Genomic DNA, 25,812 nt, shown 5'->3' with positions numbered 1-25,812 from the left:
TAATGACTTTTTTTTTTAATGAAAGAGAAAATAATAGCAATTAAAAGTCCAGGAAAAACAAAAGCTGTACAATAAAATCATGTTTGAAATATGTAACAAAATAAAATAATGGTGTAAGAAAATAGAGTTCATTAAATATTTTTAATAAGTATAATCTCTTTTAAGTGGCCAAGAGATCAGATAGTGACCATGTAAAGAAAGATGTAATCCTAGCGCACTTCCTGAACAAATGGGAGAAAAATATTTACATACGTATAAATATGAAAATAGTATGTACTAGTTTTTAATGTTTAGAGTCAGCCTTCAGACAAGATACGGATTTGTTGTTGCTGAGAAACAACTAATGTGAAAGTGTAACTGACAGAAGATGGAAAGTGGGAGGCAGGGGAGGAACATAAAGAAAAGGGTAGAACTCATTTTTCATCTTACAGAGTTGAGTCAGGATACTGACTAATATTGATAGAAAGAGAATTTTAAATATTATTTAAAGCTATAAAGATAATCAGTAAAAGAAGTATAAATAATATATTGGAGGCTTGGCCAAGATGGTGTAGTAGGAAGACCCTGAGCTCACCTCCTCTCTTGGGCATACCAAAATTACAACTATTTACAGAGAAGCTATTGATGAGAAAGGCTAGAATCTACCAGAATAGATCATCTACAACTAAAGATATAAAGAAGGAACCACAACAAGACAGGTGTGGGGGGGTGGAATCGCGGTATAGTAAAGACTTATACCCCCAGGTGGGCAACCTATAATCGGGAGAATAATTACAATTGCAGAGGTTCTCCCCAAGGCACGAGGGGCCTAAGCTTCACATTGGGTTCCCCAGCATAGGGGTCCTACACCAGGAAGACAAGCCTCCAGAATGTTTAGCTTTGAAGTCCAGTGGGGCTTACTTTTGGTAGACACAGAGGACTGTGGGAAATAGAGACTCCACACTTAAAGAGCACACACAAAATCTCACATGCTCTGGGACTCACGGCAGAAGCAATAATTCGAAAGTAGCTTGGGTCAGAGCCACCTGCTGATCTTGGAGAGTCTCCCAGAGAGGCAAGAGGCAACTAGAGCTCATCCTGGAGACACAGACACCAGCAGCAGACATTGTGGAGCACTCATTCTACCATGTGGACACTGGTGCTGGCAAGCACCAATGTGGAATCCTTCCTTGAGCTCATCAGCCTTTGGACCCAGCCCAGCCCCTACCCACCAGCCTGTAAGTTCCAGGAGTCAGATGTCTCAGGCCAAGCAACTAGCTGGGAAGGGACACAGCCCCACCCACCAGCAGGCAGGTTGCTTTAAGACTCTGTGAGCTTAGAGCTGTCCCTGGACATGGCCCTGTCCACCAGAGGGCTCAGGACATGTGTGTGCAGGCACTAGAACTGAGACCGCCCCCCCCCCAGGGCCCTGCAGCCAGAGACACTGGGACCCAGCTCCACTCCCAATGGGAGGTATCAGCACCAGGACCACCTGGGCCCTGGCCCCACCGAGCAGCAGGCGGACACCAGCCCCAGGACTATTGCAGCCCCTCAGCCTGCCATGGCAGGAAACAGCTCACCCATCAGCAGGCTGGTACCAGCCCTGGGACATGATGGGCCCCAGCCCTGCCCACCAGCAGGCCAAAATCAGATCTGAAAAACCTTGGTCCCCTCCAGCCACCATGGGGTCAGGCCCCACTCAACAGGAGGACAACACAAGCTTCTTGACACCCTGGGCCCCTCAGTCAGCTGTGTCAGGAACTGACTCCACACACCAGTGGTCTGATAACAGCTCTGGGTACCCTGGGCCCTACAGACAGAGACACCAGGACTTGGTTCTGCCTGCCAGGGGGCCGGCACTAGCCCCAGGATATGGCTACAACTAGAAGCATGAAAATTACAAAAGGAAAAAACACATTGGTAAAGGCAAATATTCAGGCAAGGTAGTAAATCATCTATATCTACAATAAGCAGTTAAGGGATACACAAAACAATTACATGTAAAATATGATGTCAAAACAGTAATTGTGAGGGAAGGAGAGTAAAAGTGTAGTGTTGTTAAAATGTGTTTGAAATTAAGAAATTATCAACTTAAATAATCATATATATACATATATATATATATGTATATATAAATAGCTATATGTAAACCTCATGGTAATCACAAACCAAAAATCTATAATAGATACATACCCCAAACCCAGAAAGGAATCCAAATATAACACTAATTACAATCATCAGATCACAAGAGAAGAGAACAAAAGACAAAGAAAGGAACAAAAAAGAACTACAAAAACAACTCAGAATAATTAACAAAATGGCAATAAGTACATGCCTATCAATAATTACTTTATATGTAAATGGTCTAAATGCTCCAATCAAAAGACAAAGAACAGGGCTTCCCTGGTGGTGCAGTGGTTGAGGGTCTGCCTGCCGATGCAGGGGACATGGGTTCGTGCCCCGGTCCGGGAAGATCCCACATGCCGCGGAGCGGCTGGGCCTGTGAGCCATGGCCGCTGAGCCTGCACGTCTGGAGACTGTGCTCTGCAATGGGAGAGGCCACAACAGTGAGAGGCCCGCGTACCGCCGAAAAAAAAAAAAGACAAAGAATGTCTAAATGGATACTAAAACAAGATATATATATATGCTGCCACAAGACCTATATATATGCTGCCTATAAGAGACTGACTTCAGATCTAAAGACACACACAGACTAAAAGTGAGGGAGTGGAAAAAGATATTCCATGCAAATGGAAATTAAAAGGAAGCCTGGTAGCAGTACTTATATCAGCCAAAATAGACTTTAAAATAAAGACTGTAGCAAGAAACAAAGAAGGACATTACATAAAGATCAAGGGAATCAATCAAAGAAGAAGATATAACAATTTTAAATATATATGGACCCAACATGGGAGTACCTAAATACATAAAGCACATATTAACAGACATAAAGGGAGAAATTGACAGTAACCCAATAACAGTAGGGCATGTGGACAGAAAATCAATAAAGAAACACAACCCTTAAACAACACGTTAGACCACATGGTATATATATATGTGTGTGTGTGTATGCGCGCGTGTGTATATACATATATACATACATACATACACACACATATATATATATATATAATATTCCACTGAAAAGCAGAATATGCATTCTTTTCAAATACACATGGAACATGTGCACATGGATACACATGGAACATACTAGGCTATAAAGCAGGTCTCAGTAAATTTAAGAAAACTGAAATCATATCAACCATCATTTCTGACCACAATGCTATGAGACTAGAAATCAACTATAGAAATAAAGACTGCAAAATACACAAACACATGGAGGCTAATCAATATGCTACTAAACAACCAATGGATCACTGAAGAAATAAAAAATATCTGGAAACAAATGAACATGAAAACACAATAATTCAAAATCTATGGGGCTGGAGGTGCCCGCTCCTCCCCCTGTGGGTGGCTGGGCTGGTAGTGCTGAGCTCCCTGTGTGTGGCACACGGGGCGCCTGATGGATGCAGTGGCAGCGGGTGGTGGTGCTTCAGCGGTGTGCTCAGCTGGGCCCCCTCCCACTCCCCTGCTCCTCTCATCCACATCCCCTGGCTGTGCAGCCACCATGGCGTCTGGTGAGGAGGACAGCACCAATGGCAGCACCTCAGAGGCCGTGGGCAAGAGGAAGTGCCTGGGCTTGTTGGCCACTGCCTGGCTCACCTTCTACAGCATCACCATGACTGCAGGGTGGCTGGTACTGGCTACTACATGCACTGTAGTTAAAAATGTACTGGTTGTTACATTTTTATATGGAAAAAGGAATACACAAAGGTTTATATAAAAGTATTTAGAAGACACTTAAATTTTCCCAGACATTTGCCTTGCTTGCGGAATTGTACCTACTTCTGTGCTTGTGGCTGGGGTCCAAGTGAGTTCAAGAATCTTTATGGTGTGGCTCTTTACTCACAGTATAAAACTAATATAATTTTTTTATCATTTATATCCTGTCAGAGTTGCTGGTGAACTTCTTACGATATATGCTGCCTTACCATATGTGAAGAAAAAAGGAATGTTCTCAATAAGACTTCCGAATAAATACAATGCTTCTTTTGACTACTATTATTTCCTTCTTATAACCATGGCCTCATATATACCATTGTTACCACAATCTACTTTCATATGTTACATCAGAGAAGAAAGGTGCTTCATGGAGAGGTGATTATTGAAAGGGAAGATGTAATGATTCCTACAACAAGGTGTTTTTTGCAGAATAACCAGGATTACTTGAGTCTAAGGGTTAATAACAGGAATAAACAGCTTCATGAAAAAAAATATCTGTGGGATGTAGCAAAATCAGTTCTAAGAGGGAAATTTAGAGTGATAAAGTCTACCTCTGGAAACAAAAAAAATCTCAAAATTTCAAACCTTACACCTAAAGGAATTAGAAAAAGAAGAACAAACAAAACCCCAGAAGAAGCAGAAGAAAAGAGATCATAAAGATCAGAGCAAAAATAAATGAAATAGAGACTAAAAAGAAAAGAAAAGAAAAGATCAATGTAACTAAGAGCTCATTCTTTGAAAAGATAAATAAAATTGATAAGGCTTTAACCAGACTCACCAAGAAAAATAGAATGATGACTCAAATCAATAAAATCAGAAATGAAAAAGGAAAATTTGCAATTGACATCACAGAAATACAAAGACTCAAGAGATTACTACAAACAACTACATGCCACCAAAATGGACAATTCAGAAAAAATGGGCAAATTCTGAGAAATCTACAGTCTCCCATGACTGAACCAGGTTTAAATAGAAAATATGAACAGACCAATTACCAGTAATGAAATTGAATCAGTAATTTAAAAAATTTTACAAAAACAAAGGTCCAGCACCAGATGGTTTCACAGGTGAATTCTACAAAACATTTAAAGAAAAGTTAACACCTATCCTTTTCAAACTATTTCAAAAAATTGCAGAGTAAGGAGTACTTCCAAACTCATTCTACAAGGCCAGTGTCACCCTCATACCAAAACTAAACAAAAATATCATCACAAAAAAGAAAATTATAGACCAGGGTCCCTGACAAACATATATGCAAAAATTCTCAAAAAATATTAGCAAACTGAATCTAACAATACATTAAAAGGATCATACACCATGATCAAGTGGGATTTGTCCCAGGGTTGCAAGGCTGGTTCAATATCTGCAAACCAATCAGTGTGATACATTACATTAACAATTTGAAGAATAAAAATCATAAGATCTCCATAGTGGCTGTATCAATTTACATTCCCATAAACAGTACAAGCGGTTTCCCTTTTCCCCACACCCTCTCCAGCATTTATTGTTTGTAGATTTTTTGATGATGGCCATTCTGACTGGTGTGAGGTGATATCTCATTGTAGTTTTGATTTACATTTCTCTAATGATTAGTGATATTGAGCATCTTTTCATGTGTTTGTTGGATATCTGTATATCTTCTTTGGAGAAATGTCTGCTTAGGCCTTTTGCCATTTTTGGATTGGTTTGTTTATTTTTCTGATATTGAGCTGCATGAGCTGCTTGTATATTTTGGAGATTAATCCTTTGTCAGTTGCTTCATTGGCAAATATTTTCTCTCATTCTGAGGGTTGTCTTTTCATCTATTTTATGATTTCCTTTGCTGTGCAAATGCTTTTAAGTTTCATTAGGTCCCATTTGTTTATTTTTGTTTTTATTTCCATTTCTTTAGGGGGTAGGTCAAAAAGGATCTTGCTGTGATTTATGTCATAGAGTGTTCTGCCTATGTTTTCCTATAAGAGTTTGATAGTGTCTGGCCTTACATTTAGATCTTTAATCCATTTTGAGTTTATTTTTGTGTATGGTGTTAGGGAGTGTTCTAATTTCATTCTTTTACATGTAGCTGTCCAGTTTTCCCAGCACTACTTATTGAAGAGGCTGTCTTTTCTCCATTATGTACTCTTGCCTCCTTTATCAAAGATAAGGTGACCAAATGTGCGTGGGTCTATCTCTGGGCTTTCTATCCTGTTCCATTGATCTATCTTTCTGTTTTTGTGCCAGTACCATACTGTCTTGTTTACTGTAGCTTTGTAGTATAGTCTGAAGTCAGGGAGTCTGATTCCTCCACCTCCGTTTTTCCTTCTCAAGATTGCTTTGGTTATATGGGTTTTTTTGTGTTTCCATACAAATTGTGCAATTTTTTGTTCCTAGTTCTGTGAAAAGTGCCGGTGGTAGTTTGATAGGGATTGCATTGAATCTGTAGTTTGCTTTGGGTAGTAGAGTCATTTTCACAATGTTGTTTCTTCCAATCCAAGAACATGGTATGTCTATCCATCTGTTTGTATCATCTTTAATTTCTTTTATCAGTGTCTTACAGTTTTCTGCATACAGGTCTTTTGTCTCCTTAGGTAGGTTTATTCCTAGGTACTTTATTCTTTTTTTGCAATGGTAAATGAGAGTGTTTCCTTAATTTCTCTTTCAGATTTTTCATCATTAGTGTATAGGAATGCAAGAAATTTCTGTGCATTAATTTTTGTATCCTGCTACTCTACTGAATTCATTGATTAGCTCTAGTAGTTTTCTGGAGGCATCTTTAGGATTCTCGGTGTATAGTATCATGTCATCTGCAAAGAGTGACAGTTTTACTTCTTCTTTTATGGTTTGGATTCCTTTTATTTCTTTTTCTTCTCTGATTGCCATGGCTAAAACTTCCAAAACTATGTTGAATAATAGTGGTGAGAGTGGGCAACCTTGTCTTGTTCCTGGCCTTAGAGGAAATGGTTTCAGTTTTTCACCATTGAGAACGATGTTGGCTGTGGGTTTGTCATATATGGCCTTTATTATGTTGAGGTAAGTTCCCTCTATGCCTACTTTCTGGAGGATTTTTATCATAAATTGGTGATGGGTATTGTCAAAAGCTTTTTCTGCATCAGCTGAGATTATCACATGGTTTTTATCCTTCAGTTTGTTAATATGGTGTATCACATTGTTTGATTTGTGTATATTGAAGAATCCTTGCATTCCTGGGATAAACCCAACTTGATCACGGTGTATGATCCTTTTAATGAGCTGTTGGATTCTGTTTGCAAGTATTTTGTTGAGTATTTTTGCAGCTATGTTCATCAGAGATATTGGCCTGTATGGAGGTTCCTTAAAAAACTAAAAATAGAACTACTATATGACCCAGAAATCCCACTACTGGGCACATACCTTGAGAAAACCATAATTCAAAAAGAGTCATGTACCACAATGTTCATTGCAACACTATTTACAATAGCCAGAACGTGGAAGCAACCTAATTGTTCATCAACAGAGAATGGATAAAGAAGATGTGGCAATATATACAATGGAATATTACTCAGCCATAAAAAGGAACGAAATTGAGTTATTTGTAGTGAGGTGGATGGACCTAGAGTCTGTCATACAGAATGAAGTAAGTCAGAAAGAGAAAAACTAATATGCTAACCCATATGTATGGAATGTAAAAAAAATGCTTCTGAAGAGCCTAGGGGCAGGACAGGAATAAAGACACAGATGTAGAGAATGGACTTGAGGACACAGGGAGGGGGAAGGATAAGCTGGGATGAAGTTAGAGAGTAAAACTGACATACATACACTACCAAATGTAAAATAGATAGCTAGTGGGAAGCAGCTTCATGGCACAGGGAGATCAGCTTGGTGCTTTGTGACCACCTAGAGGGGTGGGATAAGGAGGGTGCTAGGGAAATGCAAGAGGGAGGGGATATGGGGATATACATATACATATAGCTGATTCACTTTTTTATACAGAAGAAACTAACACAGCACTGTAAAGCAATTATACTCCAATAAAGATGTTAAAAAAATCGTATGATCTTCTCAATAGAGCAGAAAAAGGTTTTGACAAAATTCAACATTAATTTATGTTGATAAACATGCTTATAAAGTATGACATACTTAAAAAGTATGTCAACATACTTTCTAAAAAGTCTCCAGAAAGTGGGTATAGAAGGAACATACTTCAAAATAATAAAGGCATGTGAGCCTTTAGGCACACAGCTAACATCATACTCAATGGTGAAAAGCTGAAAGCATTTCCTGTAAGTTCAGGAATGACAAGGATGCCTACTCTTGCCACTGTTACTCAACATATTATTAGAAGTGCTAGCCACTGCAATCTGGCAAGAAAAATAAGTAAAAAGAATCCAAATTGGAAAGGAAGAAGTTAAACTGTCACTGTTTGCTGATGACAATATTATACACAGAAAATATAAAGATGTCACCAAAAAACTACTAGAGCTCATCAATGAATTTAGTGAAGTTTCAGGATACAAAATTAATATACAGAAATCTGTTGCACTACTTCAACAACAACGTATCAGAAAGAGAAATTAAGGAAACAATCCTATTTGCAATCATATCAAAAAGAATAAAATACCTAGGAATAAATCTAACATAGGTAGTTAAAGATCTGTACTTGGAAAACTTTAAGACACTGATGAACGACATCGAAGACAACACAAAGAGATGGAAAGATATACCATGTTCATGGTTTGGAAGAACTGATATTGTTAAAGTGACCATACCACTGAACGCAGCCTAAAGGTTCAATGCAATGCCTATCAAAATACTAATGGCATTTTCCACAGAACCAGAACAAATAATTTTTAAATTCGTATCAAAACACAGAAGACCCTGAATAGCTAAAACAATCTTGAGAAAGAATAACAGAGCTGGAGGTATCATGTTCCATGACTTCATACTATACTACAAAGCTGCAGTAATCAAAACAGTATGGTACTGGCACAAAAAGAGATATATAGATCAATGGAATAGACAGTCCAGAAACGAACTCACACTTATGTGGTCAATTTATTACAAAGGAGGCAAGAATATACAAAGGCAAAAAAGCCTTTTCGAGAAATGGTGTTGGGAAAACTGGACAGCTACATGCAAACGAATCAAACTGTACTGCTTTCTCACACCATTACAAAAATAAACTCAAAATGGATTAATGACTTACCATCAATAAAATCACACCATTACAAAAGTAAACTCAAAATGGATTAATTGCTTAAATGTAAGTCATGAAGCCATAAAAATTCTAGAAGAAAACATAGGCAGAGAACTCTTTGACATAAATTGTAGCAATATTTTTTTGTATCTGTCTCCTATGGCAAAGGGGACAAAAGTAAAAATAAACAAATGGGACCTAATTAAACTTAAAAGCTTTTGCATAGCAAAGGAAACCATTGGCAAAACAAAAAAACAACCTACTGAATGGGAGAACATATTCGCAAATGATATGACGAATAAGGGGTTAATATCCAAAATCTACAAACACCTCATACAACTCAGTATCAAAAAAATATACAACCTGATTAAAAAATCGGCAAGAGACCTGAATAGACATTTTTTCGAAGAAGACATACAGATGGCCAACAGGTCCATGAAAATATATTCAACATTGCTAATCATCAGAGAAATGTAAATCAAAACCACAATGAGATATCACCTCACACCTGTCAGACTGTCTATCATCAAAATGACCACAGATAACAAATGCTGGTGTGGATGTGGAGAAAAGGGAACACTTGCACACTGTTGGTGGGAATGTAAATTTTTGCAGCCACTACGGAAAACAGTATGAAATTTCCTCAAAAAACTAAAAATAGAACTATCTGCAATTCCACTCCTGGGTATGTATTTGAAAAACTGAAAATACTCATTCAAAAAATATACAAGCACCCTGATATTTATAGCAGCATTATTTACAATAGCCAAGATATGGAAGTGTCCATCAGAAGATGAATGGATAAAGAAGAAGTGGTATATATATACAGTGGAATACTACTCAGCCATAAAAAAGAATGAAATTTTGCTATTTGCAGCAACGTGGATGATCCTGGAGGGTATTATGCTTAGTGAACTAAGTCAGACAGAGAAAGACAACTACTATATGTTATCACTTATATGTGAAATCTAAAAAATAAAGCAAACGAATATAAAAAAACAGAAGCAGTTTCACAGATATAGAGGACAATCTAGTGGTTAGCAGTGGGGAGAAGGAAGGTGGGGGAAAGATGGAGGTAGGAGATTAAGAGGTACAAACTACTATATATAAAATAAATAAGCTACAAGGATATATTGTACAGCAGAAGAAACATAGCCAACATTTTATAATAACTTTAAATGGAGTATAATCGATAAAATTGTAAATCACTATGTTGTACACCTGAAATTAATATAATATTGTAGCTATCTAGGAAAAGAGAGACCTTAAATAAAAAGTCATACAATTAATGTACAGTTATGAAATCGGCTTAGAGAGTTTTAGGTGAGAATTAAAGGGAGTTCATCTCATGTCCACAGGTTCGGAATTCTGGATCTAATCTTTCTAGTTTAGAAAATCCAGTTTTAAAAAAGCAGGATCAGGGACTTCCTTGGTGGGGCAGTGGTTAAGAATCTGCCTGCCAATGCAAGGGACATGGGTTCGAGCCCTGGTCCAGGAAGATCCTACATGCTGCGGAGCAAATAAGCCTGTGTGCCACAACTACTGAGTCTGAGCTCTAGAGCTGACAAGCCACAACTACTGAGCCCATTGGCCACAACTACTGAAGCCCACGCACCTAGAGCCCATGCTCTGCAACAAGAGAAGCCACCACAATGAGAAGCCTGTGCACCGCAAGGAAGAGTAGCCCTCTCTCGCCACAACTAGAGAAAGCCTGCACGCAGCAACAAAGATCCAATGCAGCCAAAAATAAAATAAATAAATAAATAGCAGGTACACAGACTGGCTTTTTAAAATAAAAACATGATAGTGTTCAGGAGGTAACAGATACCGATTATCCACATGTTTTTTTCATCTTTTCTATATTAATTCTTCTATTTATACCCACTCAATATGTAAAACGCAGCTGCCTGTGCAGTTCTCCTAGTTGTAAATGACACAACAAAGTCTTAGCTTAATTAAAAGACTATAAACAGTGGGTGGGGAAATCCCAGCTTCTTTTCCTTTTCTTCTGCTATCAATGGGGTTAGGATAGCTCTTCATCCAACTTTGCCTTCGGATGCCTGTCACAGGCATTCTCAGTACCACCAGATAATGAGAGGTATTATCAAGTCAGGGGGAGGGAGAAAAAGGCTTATTTTCCAATTATGAATGTACTGATTCATTAACACTTGACTTGAGCATTCATTTTAGATTCAGGTTGTCATGGACTTGCATTTAAACAATAGTGCCATGTTGATCTCTGCCATCTTTCAACAATCTTGCACGGGATGTCATTTAAGAAACAGCAGAAAGAGGAGCTGAAAAGGAGTAAAATATTCATGGCCAAAGTCAAAATTATATAAGCTGGCTGAGGAACCCTAATTCTTTTTACTCATCTTTGGCAAATCTCAAAATGTAGTACGATAATGGCTTATTGTACAAACTTTAAACTAGACACTAAGAAATCCAAAGTAGAGAGCTCATTACCTCATCCAAAATCTACCTAAAGTCATGGAAAAGTTAATGGTAGTATTAGTAAAGCATCAAGTTACAAGAGTTTAAATATTTACTGTGATATTTATTTTTCAATATTTATGAATGTACCCAATATTTCTATAAGACTATACCTCCTTAGTGATGCAGCACCAAAAATATAGTCAATTTCCATAGAAAGCATCATATTACTTTAATTAATATTTATTGCTCAAGTAACCATCTCAAACTATTTTTCTTAATCTAAATTTGCTTTGGATTTAGGAGAATATTTTATCCTTTATTTGTCATACATCAGTGACTGAGATACCACTTTCAAAATTTTTGTCCATCTCCAGGCATCAACTTTATTTTCTTCATATTTTTGTTTAAATTGACTAATTTTATTTTAATTAACTTGACTTAAGTAATAATATGATTAAAGTCAAGGGATTGGTATGATAGCTGTAATTTTTCAAATAACCATTAAATTAAAACCCAGGGGGCTTCCCTGGTGGCACAGTGGTTGAGAGTCTGCCTGCCGATGCGGGAGACACGGGTTCGTGCCCCGGTCCGTGAGGATCCCACATGTTGCGGAGCGGCTGGGCCCGTGAGTCATGGCCGCTGAGCCTGCGCGTCTGGAGCCTGTGCTCCGCAACGGGAGAGGCCACACAGTGAGAGGCCCGCGTACCACAAAAAAAAAAAAAAAAAAAAAAAAAACCCCAGGGGCTTTCCTGGTGGCGCAGTGATTGAGAGTCCGCCTGCAGATGCAGGGGACATGGGTTCGTGCCCCGGTCCGGGAAGATCCCACATGCCGCGGAGCGGCTAGGCCCGTGAGCCATGGCTGCTGAGCCTGCGCGTCCGGAGCCTCTGCTCCGCAATGGGAGAGGCCACAACAGTGAGAGGCCCATGTACTGCAAAAATAAATAAATAAATAAAATAAAAATAAAACCCAGAGTGTAGAGTTCATAATTGTTATTACCTGGAGTGTTAGTTCAAGGCAAGCTATAACTCTTGTTGCTTTTAAGCTGCTGAAAACTGAGATTTTCTGCTTTTTATTACGAATAACTTAGCCTATCCTGAATGATGAGGTACAAAATTTTTATATTAATGGTTGTGCACCACCCCTCAAATTTTGCATTCAAAATTTCCTAAAATCCTTTAGTGGCTGCAAAAGTAAAAACTCACAAAGTGAGAACATAAGAAGGCCAGCAAAAAGTGACTAGGAGGAAGAAATTTTAATAGCTGCATGGAGCTGGGGAGAAAGAGTTCAAAATTCAAATTCTGTCAAGTTAGAAGGGTTTGGTGAACATCTCAGACTTTTCACTAAAACCTCAGAAAAGCCATACCTTATAAGTAAGCCCAGGACTAAGGGCTCCAGTCTAGAATTAAATGCAAAATGAAAATAAATCCATTATAACAGAACTTAAAACAAGCTTCCACTTATGATTAACGTGATTCATATGTGTGGTTACTAGAGGCTGAGAGTGGGAGGAGGGAGAATTGGAGCAAGGTCATCAAAAGGTACAAATTTCCACTAAAAAGACAAATAAGTACTAGAGGCATAATGTAGAACATGATGACTATATTTAACACTGCTTGATACACAGGAAAGTTGTTAAGCGTAAATCCTAAGAGTTCTCATTACAAGGAGAATTTCCCCCCTCCTTTTCCCCTTTCTTCTTTTCTTTATATTATATCTATATGAGATAATGTATTCTACCTTAACCTATTGTGATAATCATTTCATAATATATGTAAATCAAACTATCATGCTGTATGCCTTAAACTTATCTGGTGATGTATGCCAATTGTTTCTCAATTAAACTGAAAAAAAATTAATGTGATCCACCAATAGCTTAATTCTCTGTTAGTACAAATTCAACTTTCTTTCAAAAATACAGTATCTCTATAATGTTTCATCCATACTGTCCAGGATAAAATAAGGTATTACTAGAAATTTGGAGAAACAGGAACATATAAGCAATCAATCAAAGAGAAAACACAGTCAAGAGAAGCAAATCCATAGATGACTTTTATGTTAGCATTGAGACAGGAATTTAAAAACAGCTTTTATAAATATGTTAACGGATTAAAAAGAAAAGATGAGCTGGACTTCCCTGGTGGTGCAGTGGTTAAGAATCTGCCTGCCAATACAGGGGACATGGGTTCAATCCCTGGTCCAGGAAGATCCCACATGCTGCGGAGCAACTAAGCCTGTGTGCCACAACTACTGAGCTCACATGCTGCAACTAGTGAAGCCCATGTGCTCTAGGGCCCGTGTGCTGCAACTACGGAAGCCCATGAGCCTAGAGCCTATACTCCACAACAAGAGAAGCCACCACAATGAGAAGCCTGCAGGCTCCAATGAAGAATAACCCCAGCTAGCCTCAAATAGAGAAAGCCTGTGTGCAGCAATGAAGAACCAATGCAGCCAAAAAAAAAAAAAAAAAAAAAAATGAGCAAAATGGGTGAAAGACAGGGAATCCCAAAAACTAAATGAAAATTATAAAAGAATCAACTTGAAATTCTAGAGCTGAAAAAATACAATATCAAAAAAGAAAACATTAGGACTTCCCTGGTGGTGCAGTTGTTAAGAATCCATCTGCCAATGCAGGGGACACAGGTTCGATCCCTGGTCTGGGAAGATCCCACATGCCACGGAGCAACTAAGCCCGTGTGCCACAACTACTGAGCCTGCACGTCACAACTACTGAAGCCCGTGTGCTCTAGGGCCTGCGTGCTGCAACTAATAAGCCTGCATGCTGCAACTACTAAAGTCTGCACACCTATAACCTGTGCTCCGCAACAAGAGAAGCCACTGCAATGAGAAGCCTGCACACTGCAATGAAGAGTAGCCCCAACTTGCTGCAACTAGAGAAAGCCCATGTGCAGCAACAAAGACCCAACACAACCAAAAAAAAAAAAAAAAAAGAAAAAGAAAAAATTAATCAATAGAATTTAAAAGACTGGATACTGCAGAAAAATGGACAAACCAATTTAAAGACAAGAGAACAGAAATTATACAAACTGAAGAATAGAGAGAAAGTAATAGAAAAAATTAGCCAAATTGCAGTGACTTGTGGGACAACAAACTGATTGACACATGGGTAATTGGAGTGCCAGAAAAAAAGGAGAGAGTATGGGGTAGAAATTTTCTTCTTAAGAAATAAGATAAAACATTTCCTTAATTTAGTGGAAATACATCAACCCACAAATCCAAATAGCTCAGAGAACTCCTAAAAGGATAAATACAAAGAACACCACATCTAAGCAAATGACAGTCCAACTGCTAAGATCCAATGATAAAAAGTAAACTTTTAAAACAGAGAAAATATATAAGAATATCTTATTTTTTATCAGAAAATAATGGCGTTAAACAAAATAGAATGACATCTTTAAAGTGCTGAAATGAAAAACTATCAACTTAGCATTCTATATCCAGTAAAAATATCTTTCAACAATGAAGAAGAATAGAGATTTTTCAGATAAAAGAATGGTGAGGGGCTTCCCTGGTGACGCAGTTGTTGAGAGTCCGCCTGCCGATGCAGGGGACATGGGTTCGTGCCCCGGTCCGGGAAGATCCCACATGCTGTGGAGCGGCTGGGCCCGTAAGCCATGGCTGCTGAGCCTGCACGTCCAGAGCCTGTGCTCTGTAATGGGAGAGGCCACAACAGTGAGAGGCCCGTGTACTGCAAAAAAAAAAAAAAAAAAAAAAAAGTTAAAAGAAATTCTTGTGTCTGAAAGGAAATGATACCAGGTGGAAATCTGGATCTAGAGGAAGGATTCTGGAACAGCAAAATAGTAAATATGTGGCTACATATAGATTACTATTTTTTCTTAACTTAATTTCTCTTAGGATGATTAAACTTTTAAAGCAAAAATAATAACAGTGTATTATGGAAGTTTATAATATATAAAAGCAAAATATATAACAACAATTGCACAAGCAATAATTACACAGGAGAGGAAGTGAATGAGTTCATACTGTTGTAAGGTACATTATACATAAAAAGGTCATAGGAAGACTTATAGCTAAGAAACTAATAAATAAGATAAAATAACGATATTCAACCCAAAAGAAGATAGAAAAGGAGGAAAAATAAGAAGACAGGATGAATAGAAAACAAATAGCAAAATATGTCAGAATACAAAGAAAAATAGATAAAAATCATAATCAAAGCTGAAGATTTTAATACCCCCTTCTCAGTAATTGATGAAACAAGTAGTAGAAAAAATCAATCAGACTGTGGTAAGACAACCAACATGACTTAACTGACCACTATACAGAGCATCTGCAGTGTATAATTCTTTTCAAGTGCACATTTACCAAGACAGACCATATTTTAACCTGTAAAAAAAAAAAAACTCAATAGATTTCAAAAGTTAGATATCATAAAGAGTATGTTGTCTGACCACAATAGAATTAAATCAGAATTTAATAATGAAAAATATCTAGAATATTCTAAATATTTAGAAATTGGGTAAAACATTTCTAAATAAATTATGGGTCAAGAAAAAGTCACAAAGAAAATAGAAATTACTTGGAGCTAAATGCTAATAAGAACACTACTTTAAAAATTTGTGGGATACAGCTAAATAAGTGATTAGAGAAACATTTACAGCTTTAAATGAATATATTGAAAAAGAAGACAGTTTTAAAAGCAATGATCTAAGATTTTCACATAAATGTTAGAAAAAGAACATCAAATTAAACACAAAGTACACAGAAGAAAGAAATAGAAAAGAATGAAAATAAAAGAGAAAATAGACAAGCAATAAAAAAATTAACAGAGCCAATAGTTAATATTTTGAAAATATTAACAAAATAAATAAATCCTACCAATACTAGTCAAAAGAAAAAATAATAAAAACACAAATTATTAATATCAAGAATGAAAAAGATGGAATCACTTGAGATCCTACAGACACTAAAAGGAAATAAGAGAATACTATTAAGAATTGTATGCTAATAAATTCAACAACTGTTAAGAAATGGACAAATTTCTCAAAAATCACCACTTACCAAAACTTACAAAAGAAATAGAAAATCTGAAGGGTCCTACATCTATTCAGAAAATGAGTATTTAATAAAAACATTCCTACAGAGAAAACTTTGGCCCACGTGGCTGTACGCATAAACTCAGTCGTGCATTTAAAGAATAAATATTATCAGTTTCACACAAATTACTCCTGAAAATAGAGAGTGGTAGAAGTTTTTCCAACTTATTTTATGGGGCCAGTAAATCCTAATCCCAAAACCTGACAAAGAGAGTACTAAAATAGACAATAAAATTAATATCCTTCATGCAGAGTAGATGTAAAAATCCTTCACAAGATATTAACAAATGAACTCTTGCAATATATAAAAAAGGTAATACATTATGAGCAAGGGGGTTGATCCCAAGGAATGCAAGGTTGGTTTCACACTTAAAAACGAGTTATTTTGATTCACCACATTACTTAAATAAAGATGAAAATAATATAGTCATCTTTCTGGATGCAAAAAAACCTTTGAAAAAATACATCCCTCTTTTTTAAACAACTTTATTGGAGTACAATTGCTTTACAATGTTGTGTTACTTTCTGCTGTATAACAAAGTGAATCAGCTATATGTATACATATTTCTCCATATTCCCTCCCCCTTGCATCTCCCTCCCAGCCTCCCTATCCCACCCCTCTTGGTGGACATAAATCACTGAGCTGATCTCCCTGTGCTATGCAGCTGCTTCCCATTAGCTATCTATATATCTCTCAATCTGTTTGTATCATCTTTAATTTCTTTCATCAGTGTCTTATAGTTTTCTGCATACAGGTCTTTTGCCTCCTAGGTAGGTTTATTCCTACCTATTTTATTCTTTTTGTTGCAATGGTAAATGGGAGTGTTTCCTTAACTTCTCTTTCAGATTTTTCATCATTAGTGTATAGGAATGCAAGAGATTTCTGTGCATTAATTTTGTATCCTGCTACTCTACCGAATTCATTGATTAGCTCTAGTAGTTTTCTGGTAGCATCTTTAGGATTCTCTGTATATAGTATCATGTCATCTGCAAAGAGTGACAGTTTTACTTCTTCTTTTACAGTTTGGATTCCTTTTATTTCTTTTTCTTCTCTGATTGCTGTGGCTAAAACTTCCAAAACTATGTTGAATAACAGTGGTGAGAGTGGGCAACCTTGTCTTGTTCCTGACCTTAGAGGAAATGGTTCCAGTTTTTCACCATTGAGAACGATGTTGGCTGTGGGTTTGTCATATATGGCCTTTATTATGTTGAGGTAAGTTCCCTCTATGCCTATGTTCTTGAGGGTTTTTATCATAAATGGGTGTTGAATTTTGTCGAAAGCTTTTTCTGCATCAATTGAGATTATCATATGGTTTTTATCCTTCAGTTTGTTAATATGGTGTATCACATTGATTGATTTGCATATATTGAAGAATCCTTGCATTCCTGAGATAAACCCCACTTGATCATGGTGTATGATCCTTTTAATGTGCTGTTGGATTCTGTTTGCTAGTATTTTGTTGAGGATTTTTACATCTATGTTCATCAGTGATATTGGCCTGTAGTTTTCTTTTTTTTGTGACATCTTTGTCTGGTTTTGGTATCAGGGTGATGGTGACCTCGTAGAATGAGTTTGGGAGTATTCCTCCCTCTGCTATATTTTGGAAGAGTTTGAGAAGGATAGGTGTTAGCTCTTCTCTGAATGCTTGATAGAATTCTCCTGTGAAGCCATCTGGTCCTGGGCTTTTGTTTGTCGGAAGATTTTTAATCACAGTTCCAATTTCAGTGCTTGTGATTGGTCTGTTTATATTTTGTATTTCTTCCTGGTTCAGTTTCAGAAGGCTGTGCTTTTCTAGGAATTTGTCCATTTCTTCCAGGTTGTTCATTTTATTGCCATATAGTTGCTTGTAGTAATCTCTCACGATCCTTCGTATTTCTGCAGTGTCAGTTGTTACTTCTCCTTTTTCATTTCTAATTATGTTGATTTGAGTCTTTTCCCTTTTTTTTCTTGATGAGTCTGGCTAACGGTTTATCAATTTTTTCATCTTCTCAAAGAAGCAGCTTTTAGTTTTATTGATCTTTGCTACTGTTTCCTTCATTTCTTTTTCATTTATTTCTGATCTGAATTTTATGACTTCTTTCCTTCTGCTAACTGGGTTTTTTTTTGTTATTCTTCTCTCTCTAATTGCTTCAGGTGTAAGGTCAGATTGTTTATTTGAGATTTTTCTTGTTTCTTGAGGTAGGATTGTATTGCTATAAACTTCCCTCTTAGAACTGTTTTTGCTGCATCTCATAGGTTTTGGGTCATTGTGTTTTCATTGTCATTTGTTTCTAGGTATTTTTTGATTTCCTCTTTGATTTCTTCAGTGATCTCTTCGTTATTTAGTAGTGCATTGTTTAGCCTCCATGTGTTTGTATTTTTTACAGTTTTTTTTCCTGTAATTGATATCTAGTTTCATAGCGTTGTGGTCAGAAAAGATACTTGATACAGTTTCAATTTTCTTAAATTTACCAAGGCTAGGTTTGTGACCCAAGATATGATCTATCCTGGAGAATGTTCCATGAGCACTTGAGAAGAAAGTGTATTCTGGTTTTGTTTTTTTTTTTTGGATGGAATGTCCTATAAATATCAGTTAAGTCCATCTTGTTTAATGTGTCATTTAAAGCTGTGTTTCCTTATTTATTTTCATTTTGGATGATCTGCCCATTGGTGAAAGTGGGGTGTTATAGTCCCCTACTATGACTGTGTTACTGTCAATTTCCCCTTTTATGGCTGTTAGCATTTGCGTTATGTATTGAGGTGCTCCTATGTTTGGTGCATAAATATTTACAATTTTATATCTTCTTCTTGGATTGATCCCTTGATCATTATGTAGTGTCCTTCTTTGTCTCTTGTAATAGTCTTTAAAGTCTATTTTGTCTGATATGAGAATTGCTACTCCAGCTTTCTTTTGATTTCCATTTGCATGGAATATCTTTTTCCATTCCATCACTTTCCATCTGTATGTGTCCCTAGGTCTGAAGTGGGTCTCTTGCAGACAGCATATAGATGGGTCTTGTTTTTGTATCCATTCAGCCAGCCTATGTCTTTTGGCTGGAGAATTTAATCCATTTACATTTAAGGTAATTATCGATATGTATGTTCCTGTTACCGTTTTCTTAATTGTTTTGGGTTTGTTATTGTAGGTCTTTCCCTTCTCTAATGTTTCCTGCCTAGAGAAGTTCCTTTAGCATTTTTTGTAAAGCTGGTTTGGTGGTGCTGAATTCTCTTAGCTTTTGCTTGTCTGTAAAGGTTTTAATTTCTCCATCAAATCTGAATGAGATCCTTGCTGGGTAGAGTAATCTTGGTTGCAGGTTTTGCCTTTTCATTACTTTAAATATGTTCTGCCACTCCCTTCTGGCTTGCAGAGTTTTGGCTGAAAGATCAGCACTTAATCTTATGGGGATTCCCTTGTATGTTATTTGTTGCTTTTCCCTTGCTGTTTTTAATATTTTTTCTTTGTATTTAATTTTTGATAGTTTGATTATTATGTGTCCTGGCGTGTTTCTCCTTGGATTTATCCTGTATGGGACTCTCTGCACTTCCTGGACTTGATTGATTATTTCCTTTCCCATATCAGGGAAATTTTCAACTATAATCTCTTCAAATATTTTCTCAGTCCCTTTCTTTTTCTATTCTTCTTCTGGGACCCCTATAATTTGAATGTTGATGCGTTTAATGTTGTCCCAGAGGTCTCTGAGGCTGTCCTCAATTCTTTTCTTTATTTTTTCTTTATTCTGCTCTGTGGTAGTTATTTACACTATTTTATCTTCCGGGTCACTTATCCGTTCTTCTTCTTCAGTTATTCTGCTTTTTATTCCTTCTAGACAATTTTTAATTTCATCTGTTGTGTTCGTCATCATTGCTCGTTTGCTCTTTAGTTCTTCTAGGTCCTTGTTAAACATTTCTTGTATTTTCTTCATTCTATTTCCAAGATTTTGGATCATATTTACTATCACTACTCTGAATTCTTTTTCTGGTAGACTGCCTATTTCCTCTTCATTTGTTTGGTCTGGTGGGTTTTTACTTTGTTCCTTCATCTGTTGCATATCTCTCTGTCTTCTCATTTTGCTTACCTTACTGTGTTTGGGGTCTCCTTTTCGCAGGCTGCAGATTTGTAGTTCCCGTTGTTTTTGGTGTCTGTCCCCAGTGACTAAAGTTGGTTCAGTGGGTTATGTAGGCTTCCTGGTGGAGGGGACTGGTGCCTGTGTTCTGGAGGATGAGGCTTGATCTTGTCTTTCTGGTAGGCAGGGCTGCATCCAGTGGTGTGTTTTGGGGTGTCTGTGAACTTATGATTTTAGGCAGCCTCTCTGCTAATGGGTGGAGTTGTGTTCCTGTCTTGCTAGTTTTTTGGCATCAGGTGTCCAGCACTGGAGCTCGCTGGTTGTTGAGAGGAGGGTCTTAGCATTGAGACTAAGATCTCTGGAAGAGTTCTCACCAATTGATATTACGTGGGGCCGGGAGGTCTCTGGTGGTCCACTGTCCTGAACTTGGCTCTCCCACCTCAGAGGTTCAGGCCTGACACCCAGCCAGAGCACCAAGACCCTGTCAGCCACACGGCTGCTAGTGTTGGAAGGTCTCCTGAAGAGGTGGGGGGTGGCTGTGGCTCACCACCTGGACAAGGACACTGGAGGTGGAAGTTCTGGGAAGTACCTCGCCATATTTTCTTGATAAGAGTCTCAGAAAAGTAGGACTATAAGGGAACTTCCTTAATCTAATAAAGTATGTCTCTAAAAGAGTTCAGAATTTCTAAGGAAGTCTTGAAAAACAATTCCATTAACAGATATCACAATCTATTAGAAAACTATAGTAAATAAGTAAAGCAGTATGATATTGATACAAGGATAGATAACTGACCAATAGAACAGAACAGATAGAGTCCACATATGTGGTACCTAGTTTATATAACAAACACAGTACTGCAGGGAAAACATAGTTCTCTGCGTAAACAGTGTTGAGTGAATTGGAGATATACATGAAAAATGTTTTTTCCCTGATCTGTACCCAACACTATACATTGGGCTATGTTAAAATTAATAACATCTGTTCATCAAAATATCTTAAAAGAGTAAAAATGCAACCCAGATTGAGAGAAGATATTCACAATACATATATCTGACATAGGACTCATACCAAACCTCTATAATGAACTCCTACAAAGTAATAAAAAAAAAAGAGAAATAATCCATTTAGGGAAAAAAGGACAAAAACTTGAACAGTCACCTCATAAAGGAGGGTAGAAAAATGGTCAATAAACATATGAAAAAGTGCTCAATTTTATTAGTCTACAGGAAAAAGCAAACTAAAACCACCATGAAATACCACTGCTCCCATCTGAATGGATAAAGTAAAAAGGTAGGAAAATTCCAAGTGTTGATGTGATTGTGAAGTAATAGAACTCATATGTGCTGGTGGTGTGAGTGGAAATTGATGCAACCATTTTTTTTCAACATCTACTCAAGCTAAATATATGCATAGTCTATGGACCAGCAATTCCACTTCTGGGTGTATAACCAGAAATAAAGACATACTAGAACATTTATAACAATGCTATTTAGATGCCCACTTGCAGAAGTATGGATAAATAAAGTCTGTTATAGTCACACAAAGGGATACTACAGAGCAATGAAAATAAAAGATCTATGACAACAGAGAACAATGTGGATGAATCCCACAGACAGAATGTTGACAAAAGAAGCCACAAAAGAACACACAGCATCCTTACAGTGCATGATTCTATTTACCTAAAGTACAAAAAAACCAAAACTCATCTAGGCTGTTAGAAATCAGGACAGTGGTTACCCTGGGGGAGGAGTAGTGATTGAAAGGGATCCCAGGGGGTTTTTCTGGGGTATTAGAGCTTGAGCTGGGTCCTGGGTACATGGATGTGCTCAACTTGTGAAAGTATATCAAGCTATACACTTATGAGAGGTACACTTTCTGCAAGTATATTTCAATAAAAAGTTAAAAAATAATCTTTTCCTTCCCTCATGTCCTCAGCTAGAAGAACTATAACTGCTTTTATTGAATGAACTGTCACTAGATAGATGCAACGAAACAGCAATGTTTTCTTTTTCTACTGTTGCTTGGTTTAAACCCTCCCTAGATGAAATATTGGGTAGGTCTCAATACTGGGATATATTGGGCAATATCCCAATATGACTTTTCCAGTCACACTTAGGTAATGAATACATAGTCCCTTTGTTTTGGCATTAAAAAGCCCACTCTTGCCTCATAATCACATAACTTCAGCCTGGTCCAGGGTAACCATTAAAACTTCAAACTTTTATCCAATATAAAGCTTTTCCCTTCCTGCAGCAGGGTCCTGACCTGGGCCTGGAAGCCTACAGAGGAGGCAGAATGTTCCTGTTTGTCTTCTTCCTTTGTCCCCAGCCCATCCTTCTGTTCACTCACTGCTGGCTTGTCTAAGCCCTTAGAGTTGGGCCAAGGCAGAGGGGATTAGGGGAAATGGCATTGGTTCATATGGCTGGAGCAGCTGTGGTGATCTGTCGGTTCCCCCTGGATGCTGGCTTTCATGAAGTGCTTTTGTGGGTTTTCTGGAAAGCCTCCCAGGGAGACCTCAGATGGCAGTCTCCCCAGTGTACACAATGCTCGTCTCTGGCAGCTGTCGATGAGCTGATTGCAGGCCTGGACTTTCAAACACCCTACACAGACCCTTGCTGTTGGGATCCTTTCACCCTGTTGGGGAATCTTCTTGAGTATGTTCTGTTTTGAGAAGACTCCAGATCAGCTCCTTCTCATGGAATCTACATCTTTCCTTCCAGGAACACGTGAACCTTTGTCCTGCTGTTTGTGGAGCTGCAGCTTGCTCCCAATACATTCTCCTCTCTTCAGCTGATGGTGGTTGTTCACCTTTAAACCACCAGATTAGGTTAAGATACAAGTCCTCACATTCCCCAAGCTTCTGACATACACCTAGAAGCCCCTCACTTGGCTTGAGATGAAGGACAGCAACTCCTTTGTTCCCCAACTCCTTTTCTTCCACCCAGTGGACCAGTGAGAGGGGAATGCACAGCACACTGATCATTCTGTCCAAAGAACTCCCCTGGTCTGGCCTCTAGTACATCACCTCTTCCATGCCTTGAGGTGGGTCTCCCAGCATTCCATGGGTAAACGGTCTGGCCCTTTGCTCAAGGGCAGTGGAGTCACTGTGAGGAACTTGGCACCTATCTGATTCTCAAAGTGAGACAGCAAAGTCTCATTGTAACATCCTCCTACATAATTAATCTCCTTCCCCTTCTCATCTATCAGAGTTTTTTCTCTATTGGCTTTTGTCACTTTCAACCTTGTGTTCCAGTTATTGACGTGCATATCAAATTCCATCTTCCAGACTACAGGTTTCTGGAGAATAGGAGTCTAGTCTGATTTATCTTTATCTCCTACAGAACCTAGCAGAGTGCTGGTACAGAGTTGGGGCTTAACACACAACAAAGGAATGAACAGGTGAATAATTAGAGCCGCCCTCTGCAGGAGTGGTCACTCAGGGCAGGCATCAACCTGACCTTTTGTTAAATACCCCAGGATTTCCTGATTCTGTAGCCCATGTTTAAAACTCAATCATTTGCTATTCACTCAAAATTATTTTTTGAGAATTTATTATATGCCAGGCACTGGGTAAGTGATTGGAAAGAAAGCAGACATAGCCTCTACCCTTTTGGAGTTTAGAATTGAACTATTGTGAGTTCGGCATTGAGAGATGAGTAAGCTTTGGCTAAGTGTGTAGGAAGAAGAAGAGTCAATCCCTGCAGGGAAATGACTGCCAAGTACACTTGACTCAGAAGTGAGAATGTGTGGATATAACCAGAGAGAGAGGGTAGATGAGCCAAGTTGTAACAGAGCAGCCTGGAACAAGCACATGGTCCAGGCTTGAAGATTAGTGTTCTTGTGGAGGGTGAAGTGATTCTAAGGAACAGATACAGACAGGCTTGGGCAGACAAGAACAAGTGTCCTTGAGGGCGGCTCTGGAATCTGGTTTACTTCAGCATCGGAAGTCATATTATTTAAAAATATGATTTACAACATCCTCTAAATCTTTTGTAAACATACTCATCCCAGTTAATGAAAATAAGCACTGAGATATCTTTTTGAAGTTTGTGATGGTACCTGTCTCTCAATTAATAATCTTGTCAATTTTCTAAGACATTTAAATGTTCTTGCCCCATGATGTCACTGAAAGAGGGACTTGTAATCTCCTCTCAACTCTCCCCACCACATTCACACACACATATACACACACTCATGTACATGCTCACATACACTTGCCCCAAGAAACTGACTCTGTTTGGCTACTACTCTGAAGTCAGGTACTTATTTACCTTTCATTAAACTGATTGACAAAGAATTTGAAAAGTAACCTTGGAAAAAGAATATGGGTTATCCCAACTGAACCTTTATAATAAAACCATGCCAAGTTTGCCTGAGGGAACAAAAGAGTTTTCAAAATAGACTGAGTTGGGCACATTTTCTCACCATGAGAATATCATGCACAATCATCTCAGCAGTAAAACTCAAAGCCACATGAAGAACCAAGTGTGTGTGGTCTGGAATATTAACAATGCATTTTAATTTGAAGGCACTTCTGCCTGTAGGGCTTTGGGAGCTTAAACGGAAAAAGTAACTAAAAACAAAAGAAGATGAAGTAAAATGACAGGCCGATGATAATCTCTGGTCTATAAGCAGAGAGCTGCCATGACTCCTAATAACATGTGAATAAGCAAAGTTTAAGGAGTGTTGTATAACAGATAAAAGATATTAAAAATACAGAAGGAACAAGTTGTCATAATGCCATTGCTTATTGGTACAAAATGACTGTGAGATACCCACTGACTAATGCTATATAACCTGCAAACCACAGGGGACTCAAAAGGACCCACACACTAATATTGAGCCTTAGCACTCAAGGTGTACTCCTTCTGTAGCTGCGTTGATCTTTTATGTGGCAAGAGAAATCCTTCCAATATTTTGTGGTCCTGATAAGCGTCAGTAGTCAATGTTACCTCCTAGCTGTGGGCAATGCTACAGGTGAGGGTCAAGGACACGGCTAGAATAAGCCTCTACAGGGAAGCTGGGAGGGATGAATAGGGAAGTAGAAGCAAGAGGCCACTAGTAGCTGAGTGTAGGTGGATAAGAATAGGAGCATATTATTAGGGGGAGGAAGTGGAGTTCTCCCAAAACACAGTGCAGGATCCAAGTCTAACAGCCAGAAAGAGAATGGATTTTGGGAAATAACAGCAGCACCAAAGGCCAAAGCACAGAGTGCAATGAACATAGCAAATCATAAAGGTTGAAAGCCAAGGGAGGCAAGAGAAGACATGAAGGCTAAAGG

General features: G+C 38.0%; 1 pseudogene; it reads left to right on the top strand.

Moving 5' to 3' along the window:
* Window positions 1-1,126: 1,126 nt before the first annotated feature.
* LOC137208913 (very-long-chain (3R)-3-hydroxyacyl-CoA dehydratase 1 pseudogene) overlaps window positions 1,127-25,812 on the top strand; it is a 154,296-nt pseudogene continuing 129,610 nt past the window's right edge.

The sequence above is a fragment of the Pseudorca crassidens genome, chromosome 2 (genome assembly GCF_039906515.1).
Source record: "Pseudorca crassidens isolate mPseCra1 chromosome 2, mPseCra1.hap1, whole genome shotgun sequence".
NCBI lineage: Eukaryota > Metazoa > Chordata > Mammalia > Artiodactyla > Delphinidae > Pseudorca > Pseudorca crassidens.
This window is presented reverse-complemented; position numbering and strand designations above follow the sequence as displayed.